This window comes from Fringilla coelebs (assembly GCF_963513975.1).
Source record: "Fringilla coelebs genome assembly, chromosome: 2".
NCBI classification, from domain to species: domain Eukaryota; kingdom Metazoa; phylum Chordata; class Aves; order Passeriformes; family Fringillidae; genus Fringilla; species Fringilla coelebs.
Window position 1 is genome coordinate 101,870,664 of NC_140029.1, and position 12,473 is coordinate 101,883,136.

The window sequence follows — 12,473 nt, forward strand, 5'->3', positions numbered from 1 at the left end:
CTCAGTTCCTTCTGGACATGGGTTCTTCTCACCTGCATCAGCAATCAGATGTCTTTGGTTTGGAGAGTTTCTTGGAGAGCAGTTCATCTATCTTGTCTCAACACTGCATGTCAGAGAAAATGTGTGTCAATGTCCCTCTTTCTATGCTGACTTCAAGGTAAGCTGGACATGACTAGTTCAAACACAAGGGGATGTGATGATGACTCTGTTTGGTCAGATGTCTCTAACCCCGTGTGTGGTGCCCTCACTAAGGATGCTAATGTAGTGTCCCCTTTGTTATAATATTGGCTTTGTTGTGGTTCATGTTCAGAGATGAGGAATTTGATGAGTGGAGGAGTAATGCGGATTTTCCTTCAGATTCTTCCCCCACACCTGAATTTGCCGTTTCATTTCCGTTTCTTAAAGGTTGGGAGCAAAGAGAGGAAGCTGTATGTGCAAGGTGCAAAAGGCACAATGCCTCTTTCACCTGCACATAATACATGGCTGACCCAGCAGAAAGGGCTTGTCTGCATTGCTGACCAGGAGAACACCAAAAGAGGAGCTTGAGACCATCCTGATGGTCCACATTGCTCACTCCCTTGCCACATACCCGGCCTGAAGTGAGTTTACTCAAGAGTCCTCATGGGCAGTCGTGTCAATCTGACCCTGTTTCAGCCTACCTGGTCCCATGCAGCATATCCAAAGAGGCTTCACACCCTCAAACGTTGGTTTCCTGCTAGAAAACGCTCCAGTGGTCTGCAGCACACCCCGCATGTTATTGCAGACAGTTTAACTTGGCCAAAACACACAAATTGTCTAAGGGCCAGAGGGGCAACACCTGAGCTGGGAAAAGCCATGTGCTCTCCAGGGGGTGTGGTCAAGACAGGGACAGCCCTGAGCAATGCAGATACTGGTCCATGCCCTTTGGTCTCAGGATCAGGGACACTCGCTAGACTTTCTTATTTGGCAGTATAGACATGGCTATGAATTCAACTGCTGAGAGCTTCTGCATCTCTTTACATGGCCTTCAGCCATACCCCAACATTAACCCCAGCTCTTTGGTGAAGGTGCCTGGCTGTATCCACACCACCAGGCTATGCAGAGTGAAAAAGTGCTGATTACTTGCCATTCACACTTCAGAAAGCTTTTTTTTTTTTTTTTTAATTAGCTATAGCCAGCCCTGTGGCCCAGTCTTGGTCAGCATGTGATAGGTGCTCACCTGGAGCTCACCTCTTTGGTTTGGGTTTGTTGTGAACTGAAACATGAATACAGATGCAGACCCCTCCCTTAGAGAAATACGATGGTGAAGACCATGAAAAGCTCTGCCCCACAAGCCCAAGTTCTTTGACTTTTGATTCCACTTTGAAGTTTAGATAATTAAAACTTGAAAGCAAACCTCATCCCAGAGCTTTCCAGAAGGAACCTCACCATTGCAGCCTAGTAAGGCCACAAGTTGTTTGCTTGCGGTGGAGTACCTTGGCCTGCTCCTATGCTGACACTCAGAAGAGCCTCATCTCCATCTCAAATCCCAAGTCCAGATGTTCTTTGTTTTCCCAGTGTTTTGCTTTTTTGTTTGCAGCCCTCTAATAATGACATTACTATCCCCCTGGTCATCTTCATTGGTGCAAATCATACAATCATTAAGTAATGGATGGTTTGGGTTGGAAGGGACCTTAAAGGTCATCCAGTTCCACACTCTGCCATGGGCAAGGCACCTTCCATTAGACCAGGTTTCTCCAAGACATGCCCAGCCTGGCCTGGAACACTTCCAGGGATGGGGTAGTTACAGCTTCTCTGGACAATCTGTCTCAGGGCCTCAACACCCTCACAGTCAAGAATTTCTGGCCAGTATCCCATCTAACCTTGCCCTCTGGCAGTGGGAAGCCATTCCCCTTGTCCTGTCTTTTTAGGCCCTTATAATCAGCCTCTCTCCATCTTTCTTTCAGGCTCCCTTCAGTTACTGGAAGGCCACAATTCCATATTCCTGGAGCCTTCCCTTCTCCAGGCTGAACACCCCCAGCTCTCCCAGCCTGTCTCCAGAGCAGAGGGGCTCCAGCCCTCAGAGCATCTCTGTGGCCTCCTCTGGACTCTCCCCAGCAGCTCCACATCCTTCTGATGTTGGACCCCAGAGCTGGAGGCAGCTTTGCAGGTGGGGTCTCACCTGAAGAGAGAAGAGGGGCAGAATCCACACCCCACTCCCCATCTGCCCAAGATGTGGGATCAACTCAGGATGTTTGAATGAATTTCTCTTATATCTTTTTTATCATGATAAGTTTTGGTGAGTACCTTCAGCTATTACTTAAAGGAATGTTATGGATTTGCTATGATCAGCACTTTCTGGCTTTCTAACTGAAAAGCTCCCACGAAGAAAACAATCAGTTGGGAGTAAATAGGTATTGCCACACACCCCAAAACAAATTTATGATCTGGATAGCCTTAGGACTTCTAAGTAAATACCACATGTATTTTTTTTCAAGTGTTTTATTTTGGCATGTGTTCCTGGAAGACCGGGGCCCAGTGGTGGGATTAGGAGCTGACTAAACAAGACCTGTAGTCACACTTAGGAGATAGCCAACATTTTTAAGACTCTTCAAGAAAACACCAAAAAAATTAGTTTGAAATTAAGTTGAAGATACTTTATCAACAGTTTTTCCCACCAGAGGCAAAAATATATCACACAAGACTCTTGACCTTTTATTGTTCACTGATAGAAAGGTGGGGAACTCATTTGATGTTCACTCCTCTGAGCAGACCTGCCTCTAGCCTACCATACACTTTTAATATTAGTCCTAAAAAGATTCCAGGTACAGATCTAGATACTGGAGGGATTTCAGAAATGCTTTTGTGCTCCATGCCAAAATGCTAAGAGCAGGGAGAGATTGTGTCATCAGTTTTCAGTGAAGCCCCTCTGTGCCTCTTTTTCTAAGTTGCCAAAAAAGTTACACATAAAATCATGAGCAAAGATTTTCCATACATCTTAAAAAATGGGATTTCTCTTCACAATGGCTGCAGGTGGTTTGGGGTGTTCTGATGAAGGACCTGGTCCTGTCTGGCTTCATATGACAGTGGCAAGAGGAGGAGTATATTTTTACTTGACTTAGCTTGCATGTTTGCTCTGTTTTGCACCAAATTTGATCCTCATATTTTACAACTCCATTGCAAGCAGGAAATCTAGACTATGGGTCAGTGACTGCCTTAATTTTTATTGACAAATCATGATCTTTATTGGTGGAATTATGAGCTGGCTGGATCTTACTGTCTTTGTGTAATGAGGCCAATATATTGCTACCATTGTGGTATTTTAAATTTAATGTAACAAAGAACAAAGGTAGCTTTCTTCATGCTTTTCTTCCTCTCCCTCTCCCTTTCCCTCTCCTTCTCTCTTTTCTTCTTTTCTTTTTTCTTCTCTTCCCCACCCCGCCCCCGCCTTGTTCTTTTTCCTTCCTTTCTTCCTTTTCTGTTTTGCTTTTTCCAAAACAGAGATCCAAGTTTCCAGAATTCTTATGAAGTGCTGGTGATTATGCTAGTCTGAAATGGGAAAGGCTTGTTCCAGACTCCTGTGGAGCAGTGGTGTGGTAGGGACCACACTGTCCACCACCTTCAGAGGAAGGAGAGCCAACTGAATTAGACATCCACTTCCTTGAATGCTGGAGAAGGGTGAAGTAAATTGAATGTTTTGTGGGCAAGGTTTCATGGTTAGGGTTGGATGAGACCAGCCATCACCTGAAACACAGCAGCTTCCAACCAAAATGCCAGTTCTGACCTCAGCTTCAGGGCTCCCAATTGCCTTTTGGAGCATCTTCTCTCCCTCCACTGGCCATGGAAGTTCTAAACCATCTTAGACAATTATTCTAAGTGCTTTAAATGATCTGGTGTGAATAACCACAGTTCCTTTATCTCCACCCAGTTTCTGTTGGAATCTTTGACAGGAAAGTCAAAGAGGAGAATATGTACATGAGGTGAAATCATGAGTCTTGCAAGAAATTATTTAGCAGTGATGAGCTCCAGCAAGATTTTGTGTTTCACTTCCAAAAAGTTTAAAGCAAACAAACAAACAAACAAACAAACAACACCCTTTTGGGGTTTTTTTTAGTTTTTTTCAGGTTGGGAGTGATCACAACAATATGCAAAGGATGAGAAGGATCAGGCCCATGATGCTGCCAGAGGTGGTGCCACAGCCAGAGGAGCAGATCTGGCCCCTCAAATCCTGGGATGGGTTGGCAGCACGAGCAGCCGGAGCCACACTTTATCTGTACACAGTGCAGTGTTGTAGTGGTGCCACTGCAGCACATTAAACACTGAGTCCCGTGATACCAGTTTTACAGTCTCCATGCAGACCAAAGCCTTGCTTTAATATTACTTGCATTTAATCTTCAGTTTGTAATCTTTATTTAATTCCTTCTTGTTAAGGACCCCAGAGGAAGGATAGGCGAGTCTAACCTCTCCTGGATTTCAGTTCTGAGCTATTAATCTGTCATGTCAGCATATTTTATTAATACTGTTTTCCTGTGTACAATTGGTGGAACGCATCATGAGTCACTTACCATCTGCTGTGTAACTGTGTTGTAAAGTGTCTTTTTTACATAGATTATTGCTTTGATAGATTAGAGTTTTGTACAGTCATGATACCTCATCCCATCAATTTTAAGCTCTCAGGAGGATGTTCATGGCTAAAGTATCTGATCATTGCAAAAGTCTTTAACGGCCTCTCACTGTGTCCCTGCAGGCTAGGGAAGTGCTGTTGTGCTTGCTTTCCAGATGAGAACATGTGTCCAGGTTTTGTGCTGCATTGCTTTAATGAAGTGTGCTTTCTCCTACTCTTCCACCCCTTCTGTCCCAGGAAAGGGGAGTGATAAGCAGGTCTAGGAGGGAACATCCTTTTCTCTAGACTAGGGATGGATCTGGGATGGGATGCTTTCCTAGGAGTCCCTCATAGCATCCTAGGCACTGAGCCATCTGTTGTGCTCTTTGGAGCCTGAACGTGTCTGCCCCATCATCTTTTACACTCAGAGCTGCATGAGTGCCATGGGTAACCTACAGACCATTGAAGAGAAGGAGCAGCATCCATGGAAGAAAAGCTCAGCAGCTGCCATCAGAGTCCACCTCATGCTGATTTAGCTGTATTGAAACCTGCGTGCTTAAGTATAAACAATTATGTTGAGATAAAAAAAAAATTAGATACAAGGAGGCACCACATCAGGGTGGTTTATTCCAGGCTAGGGAAGGTATCCAAAGAAGGTGGGCTGAACTGGAACTGTGATTGCTCCATCCCATCATAACTGCAAGACAGTGTCACTCCCTTTCACCAGGCCATTTCTCTTTAGCATTTCGGAGATGGGGAATCTGTGGGCAGCTGATACATCAGCAGATACATCCCATTCTGCCTTCCCTGATGCAGTGTGTCCTCATGGTAGATACCTTTTCCCCCCAGTAAATCCTTGTCCGTGAGTCAGCTGCGTCTGTGCTGTGCTCAGGATCTACAGCACGAGTCCTTTCAAGAGCAGCTGGGGAGGCTCCATCTGGATAAAAGGAGGCTCCTGGGGGAACTTCTCACTCTCTACAACTCCCTGACAGGAAGGTGGAGCCCAGCTGGGGACTGCTCCCAGGGAACAAGAAATAGAAAGGAAGAAACAGCCTCTAGTTGTGCCTGGGGAGATTTGAATGGGATAAGAGGGAAAATTTCTTCCCCAGAAGGGCTCTGAAGCCCTGACACAGGCTGCCCAGGGCAGTGGTAGGGTCCCCATCCCTGCAGGGGTTTAAAAGCTGTGTAGATGTGGCAATTGCAGACATAAGTTAGTGGCAGCGCTGATTGGATTGGCTGTTTAATGGTTGGATTCAACATTCCTAAAGCTCTTTTCCAGCCTGAATGACTCTGTGATTCTACTGAGTTCTTGCCTTAGTTTCTCCTGAGAAGACAACTGAAAGGCATTCTGATCTGGTGGAACATATGAGCTGTGATTGGATGAGTTTGGCCCCAGGTTTCCTGGAGACCAGTGGTTTCTTGTAGGTTGCAGCTGCTGTCAGATCCAAAACCAAGCTGAACTTACGTGGTCTCTGGGAAAACTCAGTTTCTCTGGAGTGAGGCTTAGGAAACAAGGACTGATCAAAGACCTGATTCGGTGACATGTAGAATAAGGGGTTCAAGATACTTTGGAGTGACAAATATCTGGTAAAACTTAATTAATGTGGGGTTTTAAATGAATATATGCATTAAATGCACCAAGAAATTTAGTGTGAAGAGGAGCAGATCAAAATACCCATGAGGATGTGGAATAAAGATGTCAATCAAAGGAATAAGGGATATCAGCCTGTAGCCCAAGAGAAACTGAAGAGACCATTGCAGTTGGGATGTAGCATTGCCCAGCTGGATTTTCCCTGCCTTTTGGCTCCCAGATACCCCAAAGCAAAGTGGGCCACCTCTTCTTGCTGCCCCTAAGGACTCATCTCCCACACCTTGGCATGCCCAACACCTGAAAGCAGTTCAGCATCCTCAGGGTTAAATCAGATTTAGTATCCAAGGCCTGGCAGCTGAACTTTATCCCAGCCAGCGTGAGTTTTTATGATCAAATTATAGACCAAATGAAAAGAAAAGAAAAACCACCACTCCCCACCCCCATCCTGCCAGAGAAATCCAGTTTGAGGTTTATAATGGAAATCATGAGAGTCACGATTGCAGTGGCAGGAACAGCATCACTGTAACACAGCTGTAAACTGGTACTGTCCTGGGAGGGGAAGGGCAGGGGAGAGAGAAGAGGAAGAGGAGAGAAGCACTTGCTACACCCAAAAGGCCAGAGGAGGTGGGTTCAATGACTGGATGGGAAAAGGGCTACTTGCCATGATGAACTTTCAAAGATTTAATATTTGCTGTGGTGAAAACCACATCCACAGTGTCTCTGCAGCCTCCTGCTAGGAAAGGCAAAATGCTGAACCAGCTCCTCTGCTGGGGGACACACATGACTCTTTGCACCCTGAGATGGGAAAAAATTAGGCACATCCATTTCCAGCATATAGACAGCTGTCTATATGTGGAAAACCTCAAATTATATAGGGCAAAACAATGCTGGGCTGCAATAATTTTTTATAATGTTGGTTTAATAAGGTAGAGGTGCAGCCTTTTCCAACATTAAGTAAGAAAAGAAGTAGTAAAGCTTCTGGATCTCATCTTTGTTCTTATCTGGTCATAAAGAAAGGCAAAACATTTGTGAGTTTCTTGCAAATCCCAGCTCCTGAACTGCCACTCTAGACCCTGGGTTTGGTCCATTGTCTCTGGGACCTCTTAAAAAGACAAAGGAGAAATTATGTTTGGCTCCAGCAGAAAGTGAGAGCTGAGAATGAGACAATAAAGCAAAAATGGTCACATTTTATTGCCTTACTCACCAATGGTTTCTTGAGTATGGTATAACTTATGGAAGCTTTGATTTACACTGGTGTGAGTTTTATCTGCTGCTGTCTTGGCCAGTTCATTCTTAATACTGAGACCTATGGGCCTCTGCTGACTTTCTTGGTTAAATAAATTAAAGGAAATATAAACATTAATGGAAGTCACTTAATTTATGGCTAGATTGGAGCATTGTATCTTACACCATGGGTCCAATCCAAATTCCATTAATCTTACTGACATCCCTGAATCAGGCCCTATCTTTGGGCTTCTCCTTCTCACTATGAAAGGAACAGTTAAAAATAATTTTAAATGAGATTATATTATCCCTCAAAAGCTATCCTGCACAAAACTTTCAACCTTTGTCACCTCTGGGGAGGCAGAGCATTTGGGATGTTTTAGTGGCTGTTGTTTGAAGGCTAAAGATATTCCTCCCACAGCAATGCCTCCCCCCTTTTCCACTCCATGCCAACCATCCCACCCTTTAAATATCTCCTCTTGAATCATTTTGCAATGCATCACATGCCATTTGTGGCTAAACACATTTTTGGCTCTTTTGTATGGTACAGAACCTACTTGCAGCTCTTCAGGCACTTTCTCAGACTATTTCTTGCCAAAATTTTACTTTTTTGGCCTGGTTGAATGAAAGAAAGCTTTCTGCTGCTTTTATTTTTATTATTTTTTATTTTGTTAATTATTGTTTATTCAGAGATGCTTTCTGCCACATATATCTCTGCCAGCAGCAAAACTGCTGGCTTACCATTCCACTGTCTGCCTTGATGTGCTTTGATATGCTCCTTTCCTGCCTCACCTTCTCCAGTTAAAAACAAAACAACCACCAAACCATCAAAACAAACAAGAAAATGAAACAACAACCAAAGAACATTGCATGCACTTTTTGTGCTGAAGGAAAAAAGAGCAGAAGATGGAAGAACGGGGAAGTACAATTTTTTTAAAAAGTGTAAAGATATAGGAGTTGTCCCACAGAGTATTAGGACGAGTCAGTAACTGAGGCTGTTATGTTTTCATATGGAAGTAGCAAGTTCTGGGTTGTTCTTGTAGCAAAAGTCTTACTGTTATCACGGCTGTGGGAGGTATAAACAGAGCAGTGAGAAGGAGAAGTAGTTCCTCAAAGAATATGAATGATTGTAGTTTATCAAGTCTGTGGCTTTTCACAATTGATCATGTGCTGTTGATATTAGGAGAACTTTTCCTCTGAGCCAATCAGGGACTAGATTCAGAAACTGAAAGACAAGAAGAAAGCATTGGGTTAGATCTCTCTTATGGAGAGGAACAGGGAATATATCCCAGAATGGTTCCAGCCGAGAGCCCTCAGCCCCTGCATTGTCGCAGACACGGAACTGGCAAGAGCCCCATGGAGGACGGAGATAGAGCCCATGAAGTTTAGAGATAAGAAAATGCCAAGTCATAGTAACTAAGCCAGAAGCCCTCTCTCTGGTCCTCCAGACCAGCTTATCTCTCTGTGACCCCATAGGCTATTGTCCCCAACCCCTACAATTGGTCAGTTCCTGAGCCCTTCTACCCCTATATAAGGGGCTACTTTATCCCCTTATTCTGGGAGAAGATCTGTCACCGGAACCCTTCACGGACCCCTCAATAAACCATTGCCATGGCACCACCGAGGCTGCCTTCTCTCTCTCTCTCCATCTGCTGCCCGAAGCCACTGCCGAGCCAAAGTGCCTTTAGCGAGCTGAGAGCTGAGGCTACAAAAGAGCTGAGGTCACCAAGAGCTGATAATCACTGAGCTTGCTAAGGTGGCTGCGGCTGTGGCAGCTTGGGTTTCCGGACACCCGGCCTCCCAAAGGCTGGAGTGTCTGGCCTGAGCCTGCCTGCTCCCTGGGGCACTCTGACCCTGCAGGAGTCCAGCTATCCGGCTATATCTAGCCCTGTGGCTATACTGCATGAATGCATCCTTTGGGGTGACATCTAAACTTCTTGGGTCAATAGGCAGGGTGGTCCTTGCCAGCAGAGGCTGTTAAAGCACACGGATTCTTACACACGTGCACCCCCATGAGCAGCTGGGACTCTGGCAGATGAGGCAGCTGTACCACCCCAGCAGACTGGAATAAATCACAGAGCCTGATGTCCCTGTTTAAGTACCATTTACCAGCAGTTCAAGGGAGGTGATTCTGCCCCTCTGCTTTGCTCTGGTGAGACTCTACCTGCAGAGCTGCTTCCATATCCAGAGACCCCAACATCAGAAGGATGCAAAGCTGCTGGAATGAGTTGAGAGGAGGCTGTGAAGATGCTCTGAGGGCTGCAGCCCTTCTCTTCTGGAGACAGGCTGGGAGAGCTGGGGATGTTCAGCCTGGAGAAGAGAAGGCTCTGGGGACACCTCATTGTTGTCTTTTTGTACTTAAACAGGGCATATAAGAGATTTGAAGAGTGATTTTAAACATGGGCAGATAGTGATAGGAGAAAGAAAAGCTCTTTTAAACTGAAAGAGGGTAAATTTAGATCCGATATTTTCAAGAAATTATTTCCTCTGGGGGTGGTATGCTGTTTGGTTGTATTATTTCTCATTGAATTTAAAATGTTAGGCAGGTGGGCTGGGGTGTCCCCTGTAGGACTCATGTCCCAAGCCTCTGTTAGCTGATGAAGCAGCATTACAACCCCAGCTAAGTCATGCCAGTATGACCACTCCCTATCAGACACATCCTCTAGAGACATCCAGACTCCTGCTTAGCTCAGCTCACAGAGATTGGTGAGGACAAGGGATGGACATGGTATCAGAAGAGACAATTTTGTGTGCTGTCTTCAGGCTTTTGTGGACATTCCACATTGCAGCTGAGCTTCCATGTTTATCAGCACTGGTGGCTGTGAGGAAATGCCCAAGTAAGGTGGTTCAAACAGGACCCCCTTTCTTTTCCCCATATTTCACCTTAATGAACTTCTTGTACTCATGCTGACAAGCCCCTGACTCTGTGAACAAAGTGACATATGGCTTTCAAATACACCTTGTATTTGGTTGAGGAGAGAACAAGCTTCATGAATATTTACCCTACAGAGTTCCTCACTTAAAATACCTTCATGAATATTTGTTCTGTAGATCCCAAGTCACAATTAAGTAATTCACAATTAAGCGAATAAGTGCTATGTAGCAGCCTTTGCTGTTCAAGAAGCGATGATACCAGGCAGCAAAAGGAACAAATACCTGCCCAACCTTTTGTGCCAGCCTATAAAGAATCATTGAAATGGCTCTGAAATAAAATTCAAGTAACTCAGTGCTGACTCAGGCCGTGAATCCATATTATAACCTTAAAAGTGCTATACTTTGCTCTGAATCTATTTCACAATGTTTTTTATGATGAACATAGCCCAGTATGGAAGACAAACCAAACCCTGTTTGTAGGTAAACAGAAAACCTAACAGAACCATAAGGTTGAATCAGTAAGAAATCACATTAAGATTACAGAGAAATCACTCAGGGGAAAAAAAATCACTGCTGTCAACAAAAAGGATTCCTCTCAGGTGTGTTCTTGGCAGTTTAAGATAAGAGCATAACAACCAAGCCTGGCTGCTTCTAGGAAAGGATGAAAGGTTTTCATAGCATCCCCTTAAAGATCATTATTTAATGAAACCAATTGAAAAGGAAGATAACTCAGGCTGGATATCTCAAGAATGTCTTAAGCATGTTTAAAGAATGCCCACATAAATCAGAGACTGTGTTTTTTGTGCTGGTCTCCCAGCAGTGCAAGCAGATGAGGAACTCTGGATATCCACAGTTGTGTCCCAGCAGGGAGAAAATGGGACATGGATGCTCAAAAAGTAGACCCCACTTGAGCGGTACAGATTTGCTTCAAAATTTATGTTTCCAAGTCAGCAAAGGATTGAGTGAGACAGATATATGAATTGACTCCTGTGAAAAGCAAAGATTTCAGGTAAATCATAAAAGCCTGGTGTTGTCTATGGTTTATGATTACATAACCCAGGGTATATTTGAGAGAGGTTTTCCTGGTCCAAATTGTTCCAGTCTGAGTTTCAAAGAATGGTACTTTCTTTTCTACCTTCTCTGCTACCTTGCCAGCTCTTGTCAAGCTAGGTCATAAGGTGATCATGCCATTAATCTCCTTGCTGTCCTAAGTTTCCATCAAAAATCAGCTTTTTTTTCACAGTTGCAAACAGAAATGCTTGTCTGAGCTGGGGCACTGCAGGTTGCTTTGGGATCCTTCCCCAGTCAGGGCATTGTACATTCTCTGCTCAAGGCCATGGACTGCAAATAACCAAGGGGACCCATGGCATATCTCAGTCTTGCTCTGCTTTGCCTGGTCTAAAAATGTGTCACAGAACCATAGAATCACTGAATCATTTGGGTTGGAAATGATCTGTAAAATCATGAAGTCCAGCTGTTCTCCCAGCACTGTCAAGCTCACCACTAACTCATGTCCCCAAGTGCCACGTCCTGTTAGATCTGTTAAATCCCTCCAGGGATGGGGACTCCACCACTGCCCTGGGCAGCCTGTTCTGGGGCTCTGCAATCATTTTGAAGAAGAAATTTTTCCCAATCCCCAGTCTAGACTTCCTCTGGCACAGCTTGAGGCCATTTCCCCTTGTTCTGTTTCTTGTTACCCAGAAGAAGAGTGTCCTTTCAGTAGGGACATTTGTGTCTGGATCTTCAGAAATGTTAAGCCCCTTTGGTCACAGATGGGTTTGCAGAGATGTCCAGCTTCCACTTAGGCTACAAGAATCTTATTTTTGAAGCATTGGAAGCATTGGAATATCTGTTTAGGAGATATAGTAGCAGGGATGACTGCCTTAAGCCCTGCAAAAAGTCCACCCTCTTTTTTGGAAGTCAGTCTTGTCTGAAGACCTCTCCAAAAGCCCTTTGGATAACCTGGCCCTCACGCTGCCTTGCAGGAGATCGTCCCAAGACCCATGACTCAGAGCAAAACCTGGCACAGCTTTCTGCTGCTCCCTGCTTCACATCACAGAGTCAGAATGAATGTTGGGATCCGAGACTAGAATAAAATTGGGCAGAAACAGGCATGTCTAACAAATATCTTGCTTATGATGAGGTGTTTCTACTCTCAGCCAGCAGCCGCAAAGCAGGGACGATAATGAAAGGCACCCCCTCGAACATTTTACATTATTCCTC